Consider the following 21,745-nt stretch of genomic DNA (forward strand, 5'->3'; position numbering starts at 1 on the left):
GCTGTTTCCATTTGTTGCAGTTCACCAGATGCAGGCCTGCCTTTGTCAGGATACCAAGAGAGATCTGCAACTTGAACCATTGTCTGAATGCTGCAGTTTTGACCCAAGAAATCCTATAGAGTCAGGATAAGAGCAGTAACCATAATGCCAGTGATTTTTGGAAAGTGATTTTTGGCCAGTTTGCTGTGAAGGAAGTATAAGGGCAAGAGCTCAAGAGCACCTTTATTTGTGGCTGATGGAGTTTGGATAACCTCTCTTGCCTTCCTTTTTCCCTGAATTGACTGTGGAAGAGAAGGTAGTAGGAAAGGCTTTAGCGATGGCTGTAGCATGATATGGTAAGGTGAACTGTGACTTTCTTCAGTCTATAGAAGTTTTATCCATCTGAAACCTTTAATTGCCTTCATGTTGGAGAATGTGTAACTTACCATAAATTCTCAGTTTTTAGTCTACAGATTGTAGGTTATTTGTATGGCCTTTGCTTTGGCAGAATTGGAAATTATGTTGTTGTACAGTGTTTTCACAGTTTTTGACCTGCAGTAGGAAATATATTCTGTTACCACCCAGTACTTTGCATACTAGATATATGTAACTGATAGAAGTTTCAGGAAATGGAAGTGTACTACGTTTTCTGATCTTTTCCATTTCATTCTGTCATTTCATTTTTCAAAAATGCATATATGACTTAAATCGATTTTTATAACTCACGGTTTAAAGATGATTGGTGTGGGGGCACCTGGGTGGCTCAGTCAGTTGAGTGTCCGACCTCAGCTCAGGTCATGATCTCAGAGCTCGTGAGTTCAAGCCCCGCGTCAGGCTCTGCGCTGCCAGCTCAGAGCCTGGAGCCTGCTTCGGATTCTGTGTCTCCCTCTTCTCTGCCCCTAATCCACTCGCATTCTGTCTCTGTCTCAAAAATAAATAAACATTAAAAAAAATTTTTTTTTAATAAATAAAGATGATTGGTGTGGAACAGTGGTTCGCAAAGTGTGGTATATAGTCAGGATTCTTTTATAGGGGTCTGCAAAGTCCAGACTATTTTCATAGTAATGTTAAGATGTTACTTGTTTTTTTTTCTTTCTCATTCTCTAATAAGTGGAGGTTTTCCAGAGCTACATGATGTGTGGTGGCATTACATGCAGGGCTAATGACATGTATATTTGTCTATTCTTGTATTTTCAATAATTTCCTAAAGTAGTAGGATATAAATGTGCCTTTTTTCAGATATTAAACTCCATTTTCAGTACTCATATTGTCCTTTTACTTTTGATTATACCTGCCTGCTATAATCTCTATAACCTCATTGTGGTCTAGTGAATCCTTACTTTGAAATCCTAAAGTTTTCCTTCAGCCTATGTGGAAATGTAAGTACAGTTTGTTGTCTTGTTTTGCAGTTTTATATATTTAGAGAATTCCTGGGGCACCTGGATGGCTCAGTCTGTTAAGCACTGATTGAAGCTCAAGTCATGATCTCATGATTTGTGAGATCAAGCCCTGAGATCGGAGCCTGCTTGGGATTCTCTCTCTCCCTCTCTCTGCCCTCCTTTGCTTGCGCTCTTTCTCTTTTTCTCAAAATAAATAACATTAAAAAATAAATGAAAGTTAAAAAAAGATAATTTCTCAGTTTTAATTGTGATCAGTAAGTATTGACATAAATATCCCATATAAACAAAAGCTGTTTGAGGTCCTCTAATTTTTAAGAATGTAAGGGGTTCCTGAGACCAAGAAGTTTGAGGGTTAAGAATGTAGACTTGGGGCGCCTGGGTGGCGCAGTCGGTTAAGCGTCCGACTTCAGCCAGGTCACGATCTCGCGGTCCGTGAGTTCGAGCCCCGCGTCGGGCTCTGGGCTGATGGCTCAGAGCCTGGAGCCTGTTTCCGATTCTGTGTCTCCCTCTCTCTCTGCCCCTCCCCCGTTCATGCTCTGTCTCTCCCTGTCCCAAAAATAAATAAACGTTGAAAAAAAAATTAAAAAAAAAAAAAAAAAAAAGAATGTAGACTTGAGGGGGGCAATGCCTGGGTGGCTCAGTAGGTTGGGCATCCCACTTTGGCTCAGGTCATGATCTCATGGCTCATGAGTTCAAACCCCATATTGGGCTCTGTGCTGACAGCTAAGAGCCTGGAGCCTGCTTCAGATTCTGTGTCTCCCTCTCTGTCTGCCCCTTCCCTGCTCACACTCTGTCTCTCTCACCTTCAAAAATAAACATTAGGAAAAAAAAATTTTTTAAATGTAGACCTGGAGGTGGGGGAGGTCACACTTTGTGTGTGTGTGGTTTAAAAATACACACACACATGGGGCGCCTGGGTGGCGCAGTCGGTTAAGCGTCCGACTTCAGCCAGGTCATGATCTCGCGGTCCGTGAGTTCGAGCCCCGCGTCAGGCTCTGGGCTGATGGCTCAGAGCCTGGAGCCTGTTTCCGATTCTGTGTCTCCCTCTCTCTCTGCCCCTCCCCTGTTCATGCTCTGTCTCTCTCTGTCCCAAAAATAAATAAACGCTGAAAAAAAAAATTAAAAAAAAATAATAAAAAATAAATAAAAATACACACACATACACACACATATATACATATGTGTATTGTAAGATCTGTACTCTTAAGTTTTTAAGTATACAGTGTTCACTGTAAGCACAGTGTTGTACAATAGATCTAGAGATTTTTCATCTTGTGTAATTGAAACTTTATACACATTGAGCAGCAACTCCCTCTTTTCCCTCTTCCCCCAGCCCGTGGTAGCCACCATTTTACTTTCTGCTTCTGTGAGTTTGGCTAGAATGTAGGCCTTTTTGTAACTGTTGGACCTAGACTGAAATCCCAGCTTGGCTACTTGTTAAATTATCCTGGCTCAAGTTACCTAACCTTTTTGATTCTTAACTTTCTTTATAACTAAAATTGACTTTTTATTATCTTTCTTCATAAGGCTGTTGTGAGGATTAAATGAGCTAGAAAAATGGCCTTGAAAATAAATGCTTAGGGCATAGGAAGCATTCATATGTTATCTATTATTATTATTATTGAATATGTAGTAACATCTAGCCACATTGATATTTAGCTGTAGTTTGTTTTTTTTTTTTTTTGTTTTTTTTTTTTTTACATTTTATTTATTTTTGAGGGAGAGAGGGAGGGAGACAGAGCACAAGTGGGGGAGAGGCAGAGAGAGAGGGAGACACAGAATCCAAAGCAGCCTCCAGGCTCTGAGCTGTCAGCACAGAGCCCAACGCGAGGCTCGACCTCACATACTGCGAGATCATGACCTGAGCCGAAGTCGGATACTTAACTGACTGAGCCACACACGCACCCCTTAAAATTTTTTTTGATGTTTATTTTTATTTTTGAGGGACAGAGAAAGAGACAGAGGGCAAACGGGGGGAGTAGAAAGACACACAGAAGCAGGCTCCAGGCTCCGAGCTATCAGCACAAAGCCTGACGCGGGCGTTGAACCCATAAACCAGGAGATCATGACCTGAAGTCAGATGCTCAACTGACTGAGCCACCCTGGCACCCCATAGCTGTAGTCTTTCTTTCTTTTTTTAAAAAAAGGAAATAATTTATTTTAGTGTTTTTATTATACCATTATATATCTTTTTTTTAATGTTAATTTTATTTTTTAATTTATATCCAGGTTAGTATATAGCGCAACAATGATTTCAGGAGTACATTCCTTAATGCCCCTTACCCATTTAGCCCATCTCCCCTCCCACAACCCCTCCAGTAACCCTCTGTTCTCCATGTTTAAGAGTCTCTTCTGTTTTGTCCCCCTCCCTGTTTTTATGTTATTTTTGCTTCCCTTCCCTTGTGTTCATCTGTTCTGTGTCTTGAAGTCCTCATAAGAGTGAAGTCATATGATGTTTGTCTTTCTCTGACTAATTTCGCTTAGCATAATACCCTCTGGTTCCATCCACGTAGTTGCAAATGGCAAGATTTCATTCTTTTTGATTGCCAAGTAATACTCCATTGTATGTGTATATACCACATTTTTATCCATTCATCCATCTATGGACATTTGGGCTCTTTCCATACTTTGGCTATTGTCAGTAGTGCTGCTATAAACATTGGGGTACACGTGCCCCTTCGAAACAGCACACCTGTATCCTTTGGATAAATACCTAATAGTGCAATTGCTGGGTCATATGGTAGTTCTATTTTTAATTTTTTGAGGAACCTTCATACTGTTTTCCAGACTGGCTGCACCAGTTTACATTCCCACCCGCAGTCAAAATAGATCCTCTCTCTCCACATCCTCGCCAACATCTGTTGTTGCCTGAGGTGTTAATGTTAGCCATTCTGACAGGTGTGAGGTGGTATCTCATTGTGGTTTTGATTTGTATTTCCCTGATAATGAGTAATGTTGAGCATTTTTTCATATGTCAGTTGGCCATCTGGATGTCTTCTTTGGAGAAGTGTCTATTCATGTCTTTTGCCCATTTCTTCACTGGATTATCTATTTTTTGGGTGTTGAGTTTGATAAGTTTTGTATAGATTTTGGATACTAACCCTTCATCTGTCATTTGCAAATACCTTCTCCCATTCCGTCAGTTGCCTTTTAGTTTCGCTGATTGTTTCCTTCCCTGTGCAGAAGCTTTTTATTTTGATGAGGTCCCAGTAGTTCATTTTTGCTTTTGTTTCCTTGCCTCCGAAGACGTGTGGAGTAAGAAGTTGCTGTGTCCAAGATCAGAGAGGTTTTTGCCTGCTTTCTCCTCAAGGGTTTTGATGGCTTCCTGTCTTACATTTAGGTCTTTTATTCATTTCGAGTTTATTTTTGTGTCTGGTGTAAGAAAGTGGTCCAGATTCATTCTTCTGCATATTGCTGTCCAGTTTTCCCAGCACCACTTGCTGAAGAGACTGCCTTTATTCCATTGGACATTCTTTCCTGCTTTGTCAAAGATTAGTTGGCCATACGTTTGTGGGTCCATTTCTGGGTTCTCTATTCTGTTCCATGGATCTGAGTGTCCTTGTGCGAGTACCATACTGTCTTGATGATTATAGCTTGAAGTCCAGTAGCTGAATTATTTCTTAGCCACACTCACCTGTGTGAAGCTGGATTGACTAAACTTCTCATTCTCACTCTGCTCTTCCCTTTGCCTCTAGACTTTTCTTAATTAACTGAGTTTTGTTTCCCAAATTGTGAGCTTCTTGAAAATAGCAGCTCTCTTCTATTTCTTTCTGTTGTGTCTTAGTACTCAGCCTTCAGTAAGCACTCAAGACGTGTAAGTCCTAGTACAAAGACCATGGGACACACAGGCTCGGAATTCCCATTAGGGTGGTGGTGGGAAAAGAGCTTTTCAGGTCCTTCTCCTGATTGTTTACTCTGTCTTAGGAACTTTCCTCCACTGCCGAACAGGCTTCCTAAGAAGTATAATGAAGGATGAATTATAATTATTAAATAATATCGATTTCATTGGTTAATTCCATTCCTCTTGGCAGTATGAAGTTCAAACATAATTATCATATTTCTCACCTGGGTTTCTCTCATTACAGTCCAACAATACAAGAAAATTATAATAATAGATGCCAAATAATTCATATTAGGGTGATTTTTAAAAAATTTTTTTAATGTTTATTTTTGAGACAGAGAGACAGCACTCACAGGACAGGGGCAGAGAGAGCAGGAGACACAGAATCTGAAATAAGCTGCAGGCTCCGAGCTGTTAGCACAGAGCCTGATGTGGGGCTCAAACTCATGAACCATGAGATAATGACCTGAGCCGAAGTTGGACGCTTAATGGACTGAGCCATCCAGGTGCCCCTCAGATTAGGATGACTTAATTCTTATTGTCTAGTAGGTATAGATAATGATTACTTTTTTTTTTTTTATAATGATTATTGCTAAAGCCCCTGATATTTGGAGCGACACAGGCAAAGATGTATGAATGTTGCTTAAGCCTTTTATTTTTGTTGATCATTCCTCTTCTCTCCAAGTCTACTTACAGCCTTCTGCTCTAGTCTTGACTGTCTTGATATCCAGAAACTTATTCTTAAGCACATTTCTACTCTTTTCTTCTGTTCACATTTGAGCATCCCTTCAAGCTCTCTGTACCCAGAAATCAAGAACAGAACCCACTCTGTTGTTTAGAGCAGAGGCTTCTCCCAAATTACACCTTCTAGAAATGACCATATTAAATTGCTGGCAGTGACGGGTGGAGAGAATGAAGTTGTTGGATTTCATAAAATTTTATCCCTAGGATTAGATATTTGGTGTGAGGAGATTTAGAGATGGTGGAATCAGAAGAGAGCTTCTGAAAGGGATGGACTTAGAAAGCTTATTAGAAGCATACTACTTGGGATGATAAGAAAATCTTATTTGATGTTTAATGCTATTTGAGAAGAGGCATATGAAGTATGATTTGTCTCTAGCCACATAGACCATTCTTTTTGGAAAAGATAGTTGGTTTCTCAGTCCAATGTTGATTCATGTTCAAAACCATAATTGCTAATATTTTTTGAGCATGTACTAGCTATTTTTTATTTCACTTAATCCTCCTACAGTCCTGTGCAATGACTTCTGTTAATTAAGCAGCTCATATATAGTGAAAGGCTCAACCATGAGCCTGATTTGAACCCTGGAAACCTGGTCCAAACCCTAGCACTACTCTATACGGCCTCTTTTTTTTTTTTTTATTTTTTTTTTTTTTATTTCTTAAAATGTTTATATACTTTTGAGAGAGAGAGAGAGAGAGAGACAGAGTACAAACGGGGGGCTGGGGGGCAGAGAAAGAAGGAGACAACCCGAAGCCGGCTCCAGGCTCTGAGCCATCAGCACAGAGCCTGACGTGGGGCTTGAACCCATGAACTGTGAGATTATGACCTGACCCAAAGTTGGGCACTTAAACAACTGAGTCACCCGGGTGCCCCAGCCTCTTGCTTTTTTTTTTTTTTTTTTAAGTTTGTTTATTTTTGAGAGAAAGAGTGCGTGAGAGTGTGCTAGCAGGGGAGGGGCAGAGAGAGGGAGAGAAAGAATCCCAAGCAGGCTCTGTGCTGTCAGCATAGAACCTGATGCCGGTCTTGATCCCACAATGTGAGATCATGACCTGAGCCAAAACCAAGAGTCAGATGCTCAACCAACTGAGACACCCAGGCACCCATAGCCTCTTTTTATGTATAGGGCACTTCACAGTTTATAGAATAGTTGTACATTTGTTCTCATAAAACTTCACAAGAATCCTGTGCATCAGGTGAAATTTTTGACATTTTCACCTGATGAAAAGGCACCTTAGGGAATTTGAAGCTCAGTGTGGTGGTACTTACACCCAGGCCCACACCCGCTCTTTAGTTCAGTTTCTTTGTTCTCACTATGAATTGCTAAAGATAGTAAATAATAGAGTCATATCTGAAGGTGAATTTGTTAAGAATTTTAACTTGGCTGAGGGTGATTGGTAGTGTTCTAGATGTGATACTTAAGTCTAGAGAAATTTAGCAAAGACGTGATTGTTAACTGGCACTATTGGCTTCCCTTGGTAGCTTGAGTATATCTGCCTTGTTAAATATTTTGTTGTTGTTGGACTTTTTAATGATGGGGTCAGTTTACCACTCTTTATTAATGTTCCTAGGTAGTTTCAGGAGTGGAGACATAGTTTTCTCTGCTTTAACTTCAGTTGGCACAGATGGGTGACTGAAAGCTTAGAAGGAAAGAAGTCTTGCCAGGATTATAATGTAGTCATGACAGTGGGATAGGGGAGGAGTAAATGATTTATGGGGGACAGTTTAAAAAATCAGCTCTTTTGCCAATTTCTTCTAGAGCTTCTACTTCTAGATATGAAATTTGATGATCCTTTTTTTTTTAAGTTTATCTTTGAAAGAGAGAGAAAGTGTGAGTGGGGGAAGGGTAGAGAGAGGAGGAGAGAGGATCCCAAGCAGGCTCCATGCTTTCAGCACAGAGCCTGATGAGGGGTTCTAACTCACGAACACCGAGATCATGGCCTATGACGAAATCAAGAGTTGGACACTCAACCCCCTGAGCCACTCAGTTGCTCATCGTGATCCCGTTAAATCTCGAGATTGACCTTTGTCTGTGAATCAAAACCTTGATCATCGCTCCACAAAGGGACATAGAGGAAAGCATCCTGATGAGAGCAATGTAGCAAGGCTGGAAATAGGTGCATTTATATAATCTGGCTTCCAGTGACTTTTTGCTGTCTCGCTAAACTCACTGAAAGATTCAGAAGATGTATGTGTGGCACATTTCATTGCTTGTGTTATTTACTGAGCAAATGTCGAGAGTTAGTGTTTTTCAGAACAAGCTGTCCTTTAAGGTCTGCAGCACCTTTTTCAATGACAGGCAGAAAGATCACTTACTTCCCCTTTAGATTTAAGATTTAACTTTGAGGGGTGTTTTCTTTTTCTATAAATTGTTGTTGCCTGACAGACATACTAACCTTTACCTTTTAGGAGCTGCTGTGGCATGACTTGCACCACATATTATACTAATGTCTTTCTGTTGCACCAGTTACATCAGTTACAGAAGATGTGAAAAAACTAGGCATTATCTCTGTTTCTGTGTTCTGGGTGTCTGTTGCTATAGAAACACATCAGGCAGTAAACAGATGTGTTCAGGGAGTATTTGAATCTCAGTGGATATTATTGGCTAATGAAAATAAAGTTAAAAAATTGGTCGAGTTGAGGGAGAAATTGAATATTTCTGAGTTCATTATTGTTTCCATTTTTGGTAGGTGATATTTTTTTGTAGCATGTGGGTAATTTAAAGATTATTTCCTACTAACTGGGTCTTCTAAAATTCCCTTGTTTTTTGTTCTAGGAGGTAAATAATTGGAAGAAGCAAACTTTTTACATTTTGGGGGGAGGATTATGATTTCACTTAGACTAATTTTTAAATGTCAGATAGTGGAAGTGATAAGTTTAAAAATTGTTCTGCGGCTACAAAAAGGAGGTGAAGGTTTGAAAGAGTGGGAGAGAAGGTAGAGTGAGGAATTACACATCTTTACGAGGCTACTTGTGGATAAGGTAATTGTACATTTGCATGTTGCTAGAAAGTGTAATATTGCTGATACTTCTTTTGCCAGTATCCAAGGAAAAGAGTGTATGTATATTAGAAGAAAGCCTTTGAGGAATAAAAATATGCTTTTGGTGTAATATTTGAACTCAGATTATTTTTCTTCAGGATGTTCTTCAGATGCCTTACCTTCATCCTGAATTTCAGAGGATGATTTTGCTACACTTGTAGCCACACTTTTTTCCTTTGCAGAATTGTGGCAGTATCATGGTTAAATCTGCAGCAAGCACACTGAACAGTTGATTATATTAAATGGTATGTAGAAAAGCAGGCAGTGTTGGTGGAAGGGATCCAACACTTTAACTCATTTCTCAGCCAGTTGGTTTTGTGGAGGGCATATTTGTGGTCAGGGTAAGTGTATGCTGACTCTTTCAGAGAATTTTAGGATCATTCTGTATATGTAGTAGGTATTTGACACTAGTTTTGAGAGAACTTTCAAGAGAAAATTCACTTTGTGTTGTATATTCCTCTTCCCTTTGAGCATTCTGCCTTCTCAGCTGCCTGTTTGGTTTTTTTTTTTTTTTTTTTTTTTTCCTAAATCAAGAGAGACTTAGCTGCAAATAAGCTTCTTGCCAAATTCTATAGATAATGTCTTCCTTTTATGGATTACTCTTTTTGTTGGAATTAGCTGTGATCTACTAAAGTCTTTCATATATAGAAAGTGTTCTGTGTGCCGTTGATCTCTGCAGAAGTTGATCTAAGTTAGCTCAGAAAATACTTGGAGGCTGACCTAGCTGAATTTCAACAAAAGAAATGCAAGCTTTTTGAGCCATGCCAGTTGATCAGTCTCATTCTTTGAAATGTACTAAAGCAGTTATGTTAAAATGTGTTCTTTCTTAATCCTTATGCTCAAGCCTCAATATTTTGGGGGCAATAAGTGTTACTTAGATCAAAAGATAAAAACTTGGGCCCTGTGTTCAGTCACTGTAAGGCAGTGATTCCTACAACTTTTGTACTACCTTAGGATGTTCCTATTAATATCCCCCATTAAGTGAGGTGTAATGAAATTTTCAGATGTTCCAAATAAAGATTATAACCTTTTATTTATTTTTTATTTTTTTAATGTTTTTATTTATTTTTGAGACAGAGACAGAGCATGAGCAGGGGAGGGGCAGAAAGAGGGAGACACAGAATCTGAAGCAGGCTCCAGGCTCCAAGCTGTCAGCACAGAGTCCGACGCAGGGCTCAAACTCACAGACCATGAGATCATGACCTGAGCTGAAGTCGGACGCTTAACCGACTGAGCTACCCAGGTGCCCCATAACGTTTTATTTCTGAAAAATGCTCAGGGTCTATCTATAGGTTATTAATGAGATACTGAGAAATCCAGTAGTATGAGAGGGAAGCCCATAAAAGTCTGAAGAGGTCACTGCCATAGAGGAGCAACATAGAGTCTATTTATATCCATTGTCCTTGGAACTTCGTAGGTATTTAGTAAAGCGGTACTCAATAAACATTTCCTCTTATATTAGTTCTTATGTGGAGCCTTAACCAACCCTTCTATGCTAGTTGTTCTTCCTCCTGAGCTTTAATAACATTTGTATCTATCTGTTTTACTACAAACCATGGTGAAATGTAATACTGTAATTCATTTACATGTCTGTCTCCCTCTACTGGCCAACAGCTTCTTGAGGACTAGAACTGTGCCTTTTTCTTTGTATGCAGGGCATCTGGCTATTACTTCATATTCAGTGTGTGTTTTATGAGTGAATAACTATTCAAACAATAAATTTTTATAGCACACACACACATGCACATGGGAGGGTATAGACCACAATCTATATGTACAGTGTGTGACCTTGGGGTAATGTTGAGTTTTCAAAAGCTTGGAATAAAGAAAATGAGAACAACACTTTTTTTTTTTTTTTTTTAAGAATTTTCAACGTTTATTTATTTTTGGGACAGAGAGAGACAGAGCATGAACGGGGGAGGGGCAGAGAGAGAGGGAGACACAGAATCGGAAACAGGCTCCAGGCTCTGAGCCATTAGCCCAGAGCCTGACGCGGGGCTCGAACTCACGGACCGCGAGATCGTGACCTGGCTGAAGTCGGACGCTTAACCGACTGCGCCACCCAGGCGCCCCGAGAACAACACTTTAAAGTTCAATTGATTTTGGGGATGTGTATGTTGTTCATATGTTTATGGGGGTGTTGGGGAGAGAATGAGAGCCTGAGCATGTTTCTTCTTTTTGAAGTGTATATAAATGCATACTAAGGCTATCAAGTGGCGATTTGGTATATGTTGCAAAGATTCAGATTTATTTAATCCATATAAATTTATAAAAATATGCCCTCAAACTTTTTTTTTAATAGCAGTATCATGATGTGAGACATGAAAATCTAGTTAGTACTGTACTTCCTATATCATCACAAGCACAGGCTCTGTAATTAAAATTTTTCTCTCAGGTAGTGGGATAAGATAGGTCAGAATTGTAGAGAAAATAATGGGTCCTGCCCCTGTGCTGCCATTTTGTACCGGAAAAAAAGAATGTTCGAGAAAATAGATGAAATTAATCTTGGTAAAAAATATTGGTAATTTCATCTTTATAGAAAGTGTGTAATAAATGTCACTTTGAGTACAAATTTAGAGAGTGAGAACAAGTTTAATAGTATACACAATACATTTGCTAAGTTCAAAGCACTCTATGGTATAAATGGTCTCTGGTTAAGAATAGTATTATTTTTCAGCGAGAATAGCTAAATGACCAGTAACATAATTTGTCAAGTAAAAACTAGAATTAGAAATCAGGAATCGTTGGGGCAATTGCCTGGCTCATTCGGTAGAGCATGTGAATCTTTTTTTTTTTTTTTTAAGTTATTTATTTTGAGAGAAAGTGTGAGCAGGAGAGGGGCAGAGAGAGATGAAAGAGAGAGACTCACTCCCAAGCAGGCTGTACACTGAGAGCGCAGAGGGGCTTGAACTCACTAATTGTGAGACTGTGACCTGAGCTGAAATTGAGAGTTGGGCGCTTAACCTTCTGAGCCACCCAGGAGCCCTGCATGTGAGTCTTAAATCTCAGGGCTGTAGATTCAAGCCCCACGTTGGGTGTAGAGATTGGTTAAAAATAAAAAATCTTAGAAAGAAGGGAAGGTAGGTAAACAGTGGCAGAGCTAGAAAAGTAGCATCCCTTAGCAAATACCAGAAATCTCCTACCCTGGGGAAGAATCTTTGCTAACCTCCTATCTACAAAGCACAGTGTTCTGATTTAAAGAAAATCTCCTTTGTTGCCATCACCTCTCACCACTTCTCCTTTCTCTGCCAGAGTCATTTCAGCTGTATGGAGTCTCCTTCCTTTGCTAGTTTCTTCCATCTGCCTCAAGCTACTGGTCTGGCTGAAGTTTCATTCCAAACCAGTGTCAGCATAGAGCAGTAGTTAAGACCATTGGCCTAGAAACAAAGTATCAGGGTTCAGATACCATCCACACCAATTTTACTAGCTTTGTAACTTGGGGAAGTTACTTCTGTCCTTCGTTTTCTTTGTAAAGTGGAGAGGATAATAATCTTACAGGGATGTTGTTTGCCTTATGGCAGTAGCCTTTCTGGGTGTCATTAATAAGAACTGCCTTTTTGTGGGGCGCTTAGGTGGCTCAGTTGGTTAAGTGTCCGACTTCGACTCAGGTCATGATTTCATGGTTTGTAAGTTCGAGCCCCATGTCGGGCTGTATGCTGACAGCTCAGAGCCTGGAGCCTGCTCTGGATTCTGAGTCTCCCCTTCTCTCTGCCTCTCTCCCACGTGTGCTCGCTCTCTCTCAAAAATAAAATACAAAAAAAATTAAAAAAAAATAAAAACTGCCTTTTCATACTTTATACAGCTTATTCCTTCTCTGATTTCTTTTGTGCCCTTTGGGGATGAGAATTGCCTAAGCTCTCCAGAAAGAACTAACATCTGGTTGATTGAGATATGTGAAAGTTTGTTTAATATGGGAGAGGGAGTTGTGGGAAGATGGGAAGAAGATGTGGAAGTCCCTAGGAGAGCTACCCTGCCAACCGCCAGCAGGCCTCCCTGGTCAGGGCAGAGGGAGCCGGATCTGAAAAAATATTCTTTGAATAAGGACAGACCCAGGGGACTGGTATGCAGCAGATTTTCCACATTGTATAATACAGGAGCAAGACTGAGGCCTCAGCTGGAACCAGATTGCAGAGGACTTTATTTTAGAACACAAAGGGACCTTAACACCAAGGGAAAATTAGATCTAAAGAAGTTAAATGATTTACTTAAGATTGCAGAGCAAAGTAGTAGTAGTAGTAGAATGACACTATGTAAGTTCTCCCTTTAGACACTTCCGTTTTCTTGTTTTTCTGTTACCCAAAAAAGTTAATGTAGGTCAGTTTTACGTGTCTTTTTCATTTGTAAAATAATGCCATCCTATTTCCTGACCCTCACAGGGTGATTATCTTAGGTAAGAAAACTACTAGAGGGGTGCCTTAGTGGCTCAGTCGGTTAAGTGACCTGCTGACTCTTGGTTTTGGCTCAGGTTATGATCCCATGTATCATGAGTTCAGGCCCTGCGTCGGTCTCTGTGCTGAGCAGAGCCTGGTTGGGATTTTCTCTCTCTCCCTCTGTCTCTGCCTCTGCCTCTGCCTCTGCCCCTGCCCCACTCTTTTTCTTTTTCAAAATAAATACTGCAAAAAAAGAAAAGAAGAAAAACTATTTGATACAAAAATTGATATGATATATAATTGTACATTGGTTCTCAGAGGGTGGTTTTCGGCATATTACATGATTCTTTAAAATTGTGGTAAAATATATATAACATAAAATTTGCCGCTTTAACTATTAAAAAAAATTTATGTCTATTTTTGAGAGAGTGAGCAAGTGAGTGGGGGAGGGACAGAGAGAGAGGGAGACACAGAATCCAAAGCGGGCTCCAGGCTCTGAGCTGTCAGCACAGAGCTTGACTCGGGGCATAAGCCCAGGAACTGGGAGATTATGACATGAGCCAATGTTGGAGGCTGATCCGACTGAGCCACCCAGGCACCCCTAACTACTTTTTAAATGTTTGTTTATTTTTATGTCTCTCTCAAAAATAAGTAAACATTAAAAAATTTTTTTTAATAAATGTTTATTTTTAAAAGAGAGTACAAATGGGGGAGGGGCAGAGAGACAGGGGGACAGAGGATCTGAAGTGGGCTCTGTGCTGACAGCAGAGGGCCTGGTGCAGGCCTCAACTCACGAACCGTGAGATCATAACCTGAGCTACCCAGATGCCCTGCCCCCATTTTAACTATTTTTAAGTGTACAGTTCAGTGGCATTAATTACATTCACAGCTTTGTGCAACTATCATCAGTATTTATTTCCAAAACTTTGTCATTACCCCAAATAGAAACTCTAACCATACAGCAGTAACTCCCCATTCTTCCTCTCCCCCCAGCCCTTGATAACTTCTAGCTTTCTGCCTTTGTGAATTTGCCTGTTCTAGGTACCTCATATAAGTGGGATCCTACAATAGTTATCCTTTTGAATCAGGTCTATTTCGCAGAGCATAATGTCTTCAAGATTCATTCAAGGTGCAACAATGTATCAGAACTCCATTCCTCTTATTGCTGAATAATATTCCATTGTATCTATATACCACATTCCATTTGTTTATCTGTCAGTGGACATTTGGGATTGTTTGTGCCTTCTGACTATTATGAATAGTGCTGTTATGAATATTAGTGTAAAAATATCTGTTTGAGTCCCTGCTTTCAGTCTTTTGGGTATGTACCTAAAAGTGGAATTACCGGATCATATGGTAATTCTGCATTTAATTTTTTGAGCAACTGCCCCACTGTTTTCCACACAGGCGTCACCATATTATGTTCCTATCAGCAATGCATAAGGGTTCCAGTTTCTCTGTTTCCTTGCTAACACTTGTCATCTTGAGTGTTTTGTTTTTTTGTTTTTGTTTTTTTTTGAGAATAACACATCCTAATGGTGAAACTTCATTGTGGTTTTGATTTGCATTTCCCTGACGACTAGTGATGCTGAGCATCTTTTCGTGTGCATATTGGTCATTTGTATATCTTCTTTGGAGAAATGTTTAAGTCCTTTCCCAATTTTTTTTTAATGTTTATTTTTCAGAGAGAGAGAGAGAGAGAGACAGAGGAAGGGGGAGGGAGGAGCAGGGGAGGGACAGAGAGAGAAGGAGACACAGAATCTGAAGCAGGCTCCAGGCTCTGAGCTGTCAGCATAGAACCAAGCTCAGGGCTTGAACCCGTGAACTGCAAAACCATGTCCTGAGCTGAAGTTAGATGCTTAACTGACTGAGCCACCAGGCACCCCAGTCCTTTGCCCATTTTTAAATTGAGTTATTTTGTTGTTGAGTTGTAAGAATTCTTTATATATTCTACATATTAATTCCTTATCAGATATAGGATTTGCAAATATTTTCTCCCATTCTGTAGTTTGTCTTTTTGCTCTGTTGATAGTGTCCTTTGCACAAAAGTTTCTTTTTTTAAAGATTTTATTTTAAAGTAATCTCAGCACCCTGTATGGGGCTCGAATTTACAGCCCTGAGATCAAGAGTTTCATGTTCTACCAGCTGAGCCGGCCAGGTGCCCCTGCACAAAAGTTTTTAATTTTGATGAAGTCTAGTATGTCTGGTTTTTTCCTTTACTTTTGGTGTCATGTCCAAGAAATCCAATGTTGTGAAGATGTTCCCTGCATTTTTTTCTAAAAATGTTACAGTTTTAACTCTTTTTTTGTTTTGTTTTTATTTATTATTACTTTTTTAACGTTTTATTTATTTTTAAAAGACAGCATGAGTGGGGTTGGGCAAAGAGGCAGAGGGAGACAGAGGATACAAAGTGGGCTCCGCACTGACAGCAGCAAGCCCAATGCAGGACTCGAACTCACTAACCCCAAGATCATGACCTGAGCCAAAGTCAGATGCTCACCTGACTGAGCCACCCAGGTGCCCCTATATAGTTTTAACTCTTATGGTTAGGTTTTTGATCCATTTTGAGTTAATTTTTGTATATGGTGTTAGATAAGTGCCCAGCTTTATTATTTTTTTAATGTTTATTTTTGAGAAAGAAAGAGAGACAGACAGACAGAGCATGAGTGGGAGAAGGGCAGAGAGAGAGGGAGACACAGAATCCAAAGCAGGCTCCAGACTCTGAGCTGTCAGCACAGAGCTCAGCGCAGGGCTCAAACCTCCCTGCGAGATCATGGACTGCCAGATCATGACCTGAGCAGAAGTCAGAGGCTTAACCGTCTCAGCCACCCAGGAGCCCACCCCTCCCTGCATCATTTGTTGAAAATGTATTTAATCTGCTAGTTGCTACCATATTGGACAGCACAGATGTAGATGATCATACCATTTTTGTCCTCTACCCTGTTAACGTGGTGAATTATATCTGTAGATGGGAGTGGAAATTCTTAGAACTAACAAACTGTTTTTGCATTCCTGGAACAACATGGTAGTTCATTAAATACTTAACTTTTTTTTAGTCACTTGTCTGTGTTCCCTTTCATATAAAATCAACCTAAATGGCTATGGCAATTATTTAGAAAACAAATTGTGCTTTATCAGAAACGTTATTAAGCAGTGTGTCTTGAATGGGTCTACATCAAACCTTATTCTCATATTATCAAACTACGTTGCTTTATTTAAACATACACATGTATTACCCCTTTCTTAACCTTTTTTCTCTTACCGATTGCCAGTCATTTTTTATTGAAATACAATTTCTGTGCTATACAAGTCACCCTTTTAAAGTGTACAGTTCAGTGGTTTTTAATATATTCACAAAGTCGTGCAGACATTACCACTATCTAATTCCAGAACATTTTCATTACCTCAAAAAAACCCAAAAGTCGGGGCGCCTGGGTGGCGCAGTCGGTTAAGCGTCCAACTTCAGCCAGGTCACGATCTCGCGGTCCGTGAGTGCGAGCCCCGCGTCGGGCTCTGGGCTGATGGCTCAGAGCCTGGAGCCTGCTTCCGATTCTGTGTCTCCCTCTCTCTCTGCCCCTCCCCCGTTCATGCTCTGTCTCTCTCTGTCCCAAAAATAAATAAACGTTGAAAAAAAAAAAATTAAAAAAAAAAAAAAAAAAAAACCCAAAAGTCATTAGCAGTTAGTCTCCATCTCTTTTCCCTCCAGCCCCTGGCAGTCACTAATCTACTTTGTCTCTATAGATTTACTTATTCTGGACCTTTCATATGAATGTTATCATATAATATGTAGTCTTTTGTGACCGGCTTTTTTCACTGAGCATTGTTTTTAAAGCTTGTTATGTGTTGTAGCGTGTATCAGTATTTCACTCCCTTTTATTGCTAAACAATATTCCATTGTGTGAATATACTATATTTATCCGTTCTCCAGTTGGTGGACCTTTGAATTGTTTCTGCCTTTTGGCTATAATGAATGTTGTTATGAATGTTTGTGGGCATATGTTTTCATTCTCTTGGGTAGGTACCTAGGAATGGAATTGCTGGGTCATATGGTAACTCTGTTTAACCATTTGAAGAACTGCCAGACTTTTTCCAAGGGGGTCGTGCTAGTCTGCATTTCCGCCAGCTGTGTATGAGGGTTTTACTTTATTCACATTCTCACCAGCGCTTTAGTTATCCAACTGGTAGGTACAAGGTAGTATCTCATTGTAGCTTTGATTTAGTTATCCAACTCGTAGATACAAGGTAGTATCTCATTGTAGCTTTGATTTACATTGTCTTAATGACTAATAATGAACTCATGACTAATGATACTTCATGTGCTTACTGGCCAGTTATATATATTTGAGAGATAATTATTCAAACCCTTTTCCTGTTTTTTAATTTTTGTCTTTTTATTATTAAGTTGTAAGAGTTCTTTATATATTCTAGATATCCATCTAGATACAGATATGTATTCAGGATACTTATGAAATACATGATTTGCAAATATATTCTCCTATTCTGTAGTTTGATTTTATTTTTCTTGATAGTGTGTTTTGAAGCACAAAAAGTATTAATTTTGAGGAAGTTCAGTCAGTTTTGTTGTTCAGTTATTTTGATGTTATATCCAAGAAGCTATTGCCTAATCCAAATTCATGAATATTTACACATTTTCTGAAGACTTAGTTTTAGCCATTACATTTTAAGTCTTTGATCCATTTTTTTAAGTTCTTTAACTTCCCCTTCCTTCCTTTTTTCTTTTTTCTTTTTTCTTTTTTTTTTCTTTCTCTTTCTCTCTTTCTTTCTCTCCTTCCTTCATTCCTTTCCTTCCTTTCCCTCCTTGCTTCTTCCCTTCCCTTCCATTTCTTTCCCTTCCTTCCTTCTTCCCTTCCGTTGCCTTCCCTTCCATTCCCTTCCTTCTTCCCTTCCCTTCCTTCTTCCCTTCCTTCCTTCTTCCCTTCCCTTCCTTCTTCCCTTCCCTTCCCTTCCCTTCCTTCTTCCCTTCCGTTGCCTTCCCTTCCATTCCCTTCCTTCTTCCCTTCCCTTCCTTCTTCCCTTCCCTTCCTTCTTCCCTTCCCTTCCTTCTTCCCTTCCTTCCTTCTTCCCTTCCCTTCCTTCTTCCCTTCCCTTCCCTTCCTTCTTCCCTTCCGTTGCCTTCCCTTCCATTCCCTTCCTTCTTCCCTTCCCTTCCTTCTTCCCTTCCCTTCCTTCTTCCCTTCCCTTCCTTATTCTCTTCCTTTCCTTCTTCCCTTCTCTTCCTTTTCCTTCCTCCCTTCCTTCCTTCCTTCCCTCCCTTCCTTCTTCCCTCCCCCTCCCCCTTCCCTTCCCTTCCCCTCCCCTTCCCCTTCCCCTTCCATAGGCTTCATGCCCAGCATGGAGCCCAGTGCAGGGCTTGAGCTCACCACTGTGAGATCAAGACCTGAGCCAAGAGAGTGAGACATTTAATTCACTGAACCACCCAGGTACCCCCTTGTATGTCTTTTTCGTGCCTAATCGCCTTGGCTAGAACCTCTAATGCAGTGTTGAATAGAAGTGGAGAGCAGACATCCATGTCTTGTTGCTGATCTTAGGGAGAAAGTTCTCAGTCTTTTACCGTTAAGTGTGATATTAGCTGTGAGGTTTTGGTAGATGCCCTTTATTAGCTGAAGGAAGTTACCTTCTGTTCCTAATTTGCTGAATGTCTTTTATCATGAAAGGGTGCTGAATTTTGTCAAAGAGGATCACATCATTTTTGTCCTTCTTTCTATTACATTACTTTTGTAATAAAAATATTAAAGAAGTTAGGTATTGAAAGAAAGATGGTATGGGGAACATGAAAACCTTTCACTAAAAGTTAACAAATACGAACTGTTGTCTTCCACTGTTTCTTTTTTATGCACACTTTTTAATTTAATGTTTATTTAAAAAAAATTTTTTTATGTTTATTTCTGAGACAGAGACAGAGCATGAGCGGGGGAGGGGCAGAGAGAGAGGGAGACACAGAATCCGAAGCAGACTCAGGCTCTGAGCTGTCAGCACAGAGCCCGACGCGGGGCTCAAACTCACAAACTGTGAGATCATGACCTGAGCCACCCAGGTGCCCCTTTAATGTTTATTTTTGAAGGGGAGAGAGAGACAGAGAGACAGAGCATGAGCAGGGAAGGGGCAGAGAGGAGGGAGGCACAATACAGAATCCAAAGTAGGCTCCAGGCTCTGAGCTGTCAGCACAGAGCCTGTCTAGGGGCTCAAATTCGTATAATTTCATGTGCTGATTTTTTTTTTTTTTTTTTTTGAGAGAAAGACAGAATCTTAGGCTGCACACTCAGTGGGGAGCCCACTGCAGGGCTTGATCCCATGACTGAAATCATGACCTGAGCCGAAATCAAGAATGGGATGTTTAACTGACTGAGGCACCTGGGCACCCCACATGTACTGATTTTTAAACTTAGCATTTTATAAGCACTTTTCATTGTTATTTGTTGTAATAAATGTGTTAATGGTCACATATTCACTAGAGTATATGTTAGCCTTGGATGGCTTAGCTGTTTTCCTATAGGACAAGTCTGGTTTTATCTGACCTTTAAAAATGATTTCTCTTTCTCACCTCGTTCCACTCCCCAAATATCTAAGAGAGGAAGATGGTTGCTGGCTTTAGGAAATTCTCTGCTGTTTTACTTTTTTTAAATTTTTACTCTCTGTAAAAATTCTCTGCTGTTTTACTCTCTGCTGTCTTACTCTGCTCTGCTGTTTTACTTTTTTTTTTATTTGAAAATTTTTTTTTCTTAACGTTTATTTATTATTGAGAGACAGAGAGAGATAGAGCACGAGCATGGGAGGGGCAGAGAGAGGAGGAGACGCAGAATCCGAAGCAGGCTCCGGGCTCCGAGCTGTCAGCACAGAGCCTGATGCGAGGCTCAAACTCACAAACCGCGAGATCATGACCTGAGCCGAAGTCGGATGCCCAACCGACTGAGCCACCCAGGCGCCCTGCTGTTTTACTTTTTAAGTGTGTTGCATAAAGACATCTTAAGACAGTGCCCTTTCCATCATTCTTTTTTTTACTACATGTTTAGAAAAGAGAATGCTGAAAGTTTCTATATAATGATTGATACCTGTTTGCATCTAGTCTTGCCTCATTATCTTTTTTTCACCTAATCATCTAGGGAAATGATTGTGTAATATTTATATCCATTGAGCTTGACTTACCTGTCGGTAATTGAGTTAATCTAAATATTCCATTTATGTAGCCATTTATATCATTTAATGTAGTTAATTACAACTTGACTGAGAGTGGTGAGTGTTAGGGCGTCTAGGTGGCTCAGTTGGTTCAGTATCTGACTTCAGTTCAGGTCATGGTCTCACAGTTCCTGAATCGAGCCCCATGTCAGGCTCTGCACTGTTAGCTTCGGAGCCTCTGTCTCCCTCCCTGTCTCTGCCCCTCCTCTGCTCATGAGTTCACGCGTGCGCTCTCTCTCTCTCTCTGTCTCAAAAATAAAGAGTGGTGAATATTTTTAAGGCAGTTTTAAAATTCATTTTATTATTTGAATCCTGGAAAACATGAGTTTGCTATATAGTTTGGTCATCTAAATAGAATAAACAATGATTGGTTATTCATGACTACAGCTCACTATTGACCCTGGAAAGTACAAATTGCTTTTGAGTGAAAATGTGGTTGGAATAGATTTCAGTGTTCAGTTTGTACCTGCTATTTATTGTGACACCGAGTTCAGTGAGGGCTGGCATCTATGGGAGGCCACTACTTCCTCTGGGTTGCCTAAATTGCCTTCATGAAAAGCACCTAGAATAAAAAAAGCACAGCATGCTGGTAAACCATTTTGAATTATTTGGTAATGTTGGTGGGCTGGAGGGGATTGGTGGTTGCTTTCCTTAGCATTAAAGTGGCCTTGCCTTTTGGGTTTCACCTGTAGCAAATTGTGTTATTGCCTACTGATTTCCAGGCTTATTACAAGGACTATGTTTTTTTTTTTTTTTTTTTTTTTAAGGACTATGTTTTTATAGCACTAAGAAATTTGCTATAGATGTTTACTTTCACCAGGATTTACATTAAGACAAGGAATAGACAGAAAAACAGCAAACACCATTCTTGGCAGTATTAAAACTGATACAAATAATTTTTGCATTTTTTTTTCAACGTTTATTTATTTATTTTTTTGGGGGGGGACAGAGAGAGACAGAGCATGAACGGGGGAGGAGCAGAGAGAGAGGGAGACACAGAATCGGAAACAGGCTCCAGGCTCTGAGCCATCAGCCCAGAGCCCGACACGGGGCTCGAACTCACAGACTGCGAGATCGTGACCTGGCTGAAGTCGGACGCTTAACCGACTGCGCCACCCAGGCGCCCCTAATTTTTGCATTATTGCTGACTTCCCATTTACAACACTCAAAAAGAAAAC

General features: G+C 40.1%; 1 protein-coding gene across 5 annotated transcripts in view; it reads left to right on the forward strand.

Annotated features, from left to right (window-relative positions):
- KDM2A (lysine demethylase 2A) overlaps positions 1-21,745 on the forward strand; it is a 116,634-nt gene that overhangs the window by 40,630 nt on the left and 54,259 nt on the right. The gene's annotated exons all lie outside the window — the stretch shown is intronic.

This window comes from Leopardus geoffroyi, chromosome D1, assembly GCF_018350155.1.
Source record: "Leopardus geoffroyi isolate Oge1 chromosome D1, O.geoffroyi_Oge1_pat1.0, whole genome shotgun sequence".
Classification (NCBI taxonomy): domain Eukaryota; kingdom Metazoa; phylum Chordata; class Mammalia; order Carnivora; family Felidae; genus Leopardus; species Leopardus geoffroyi.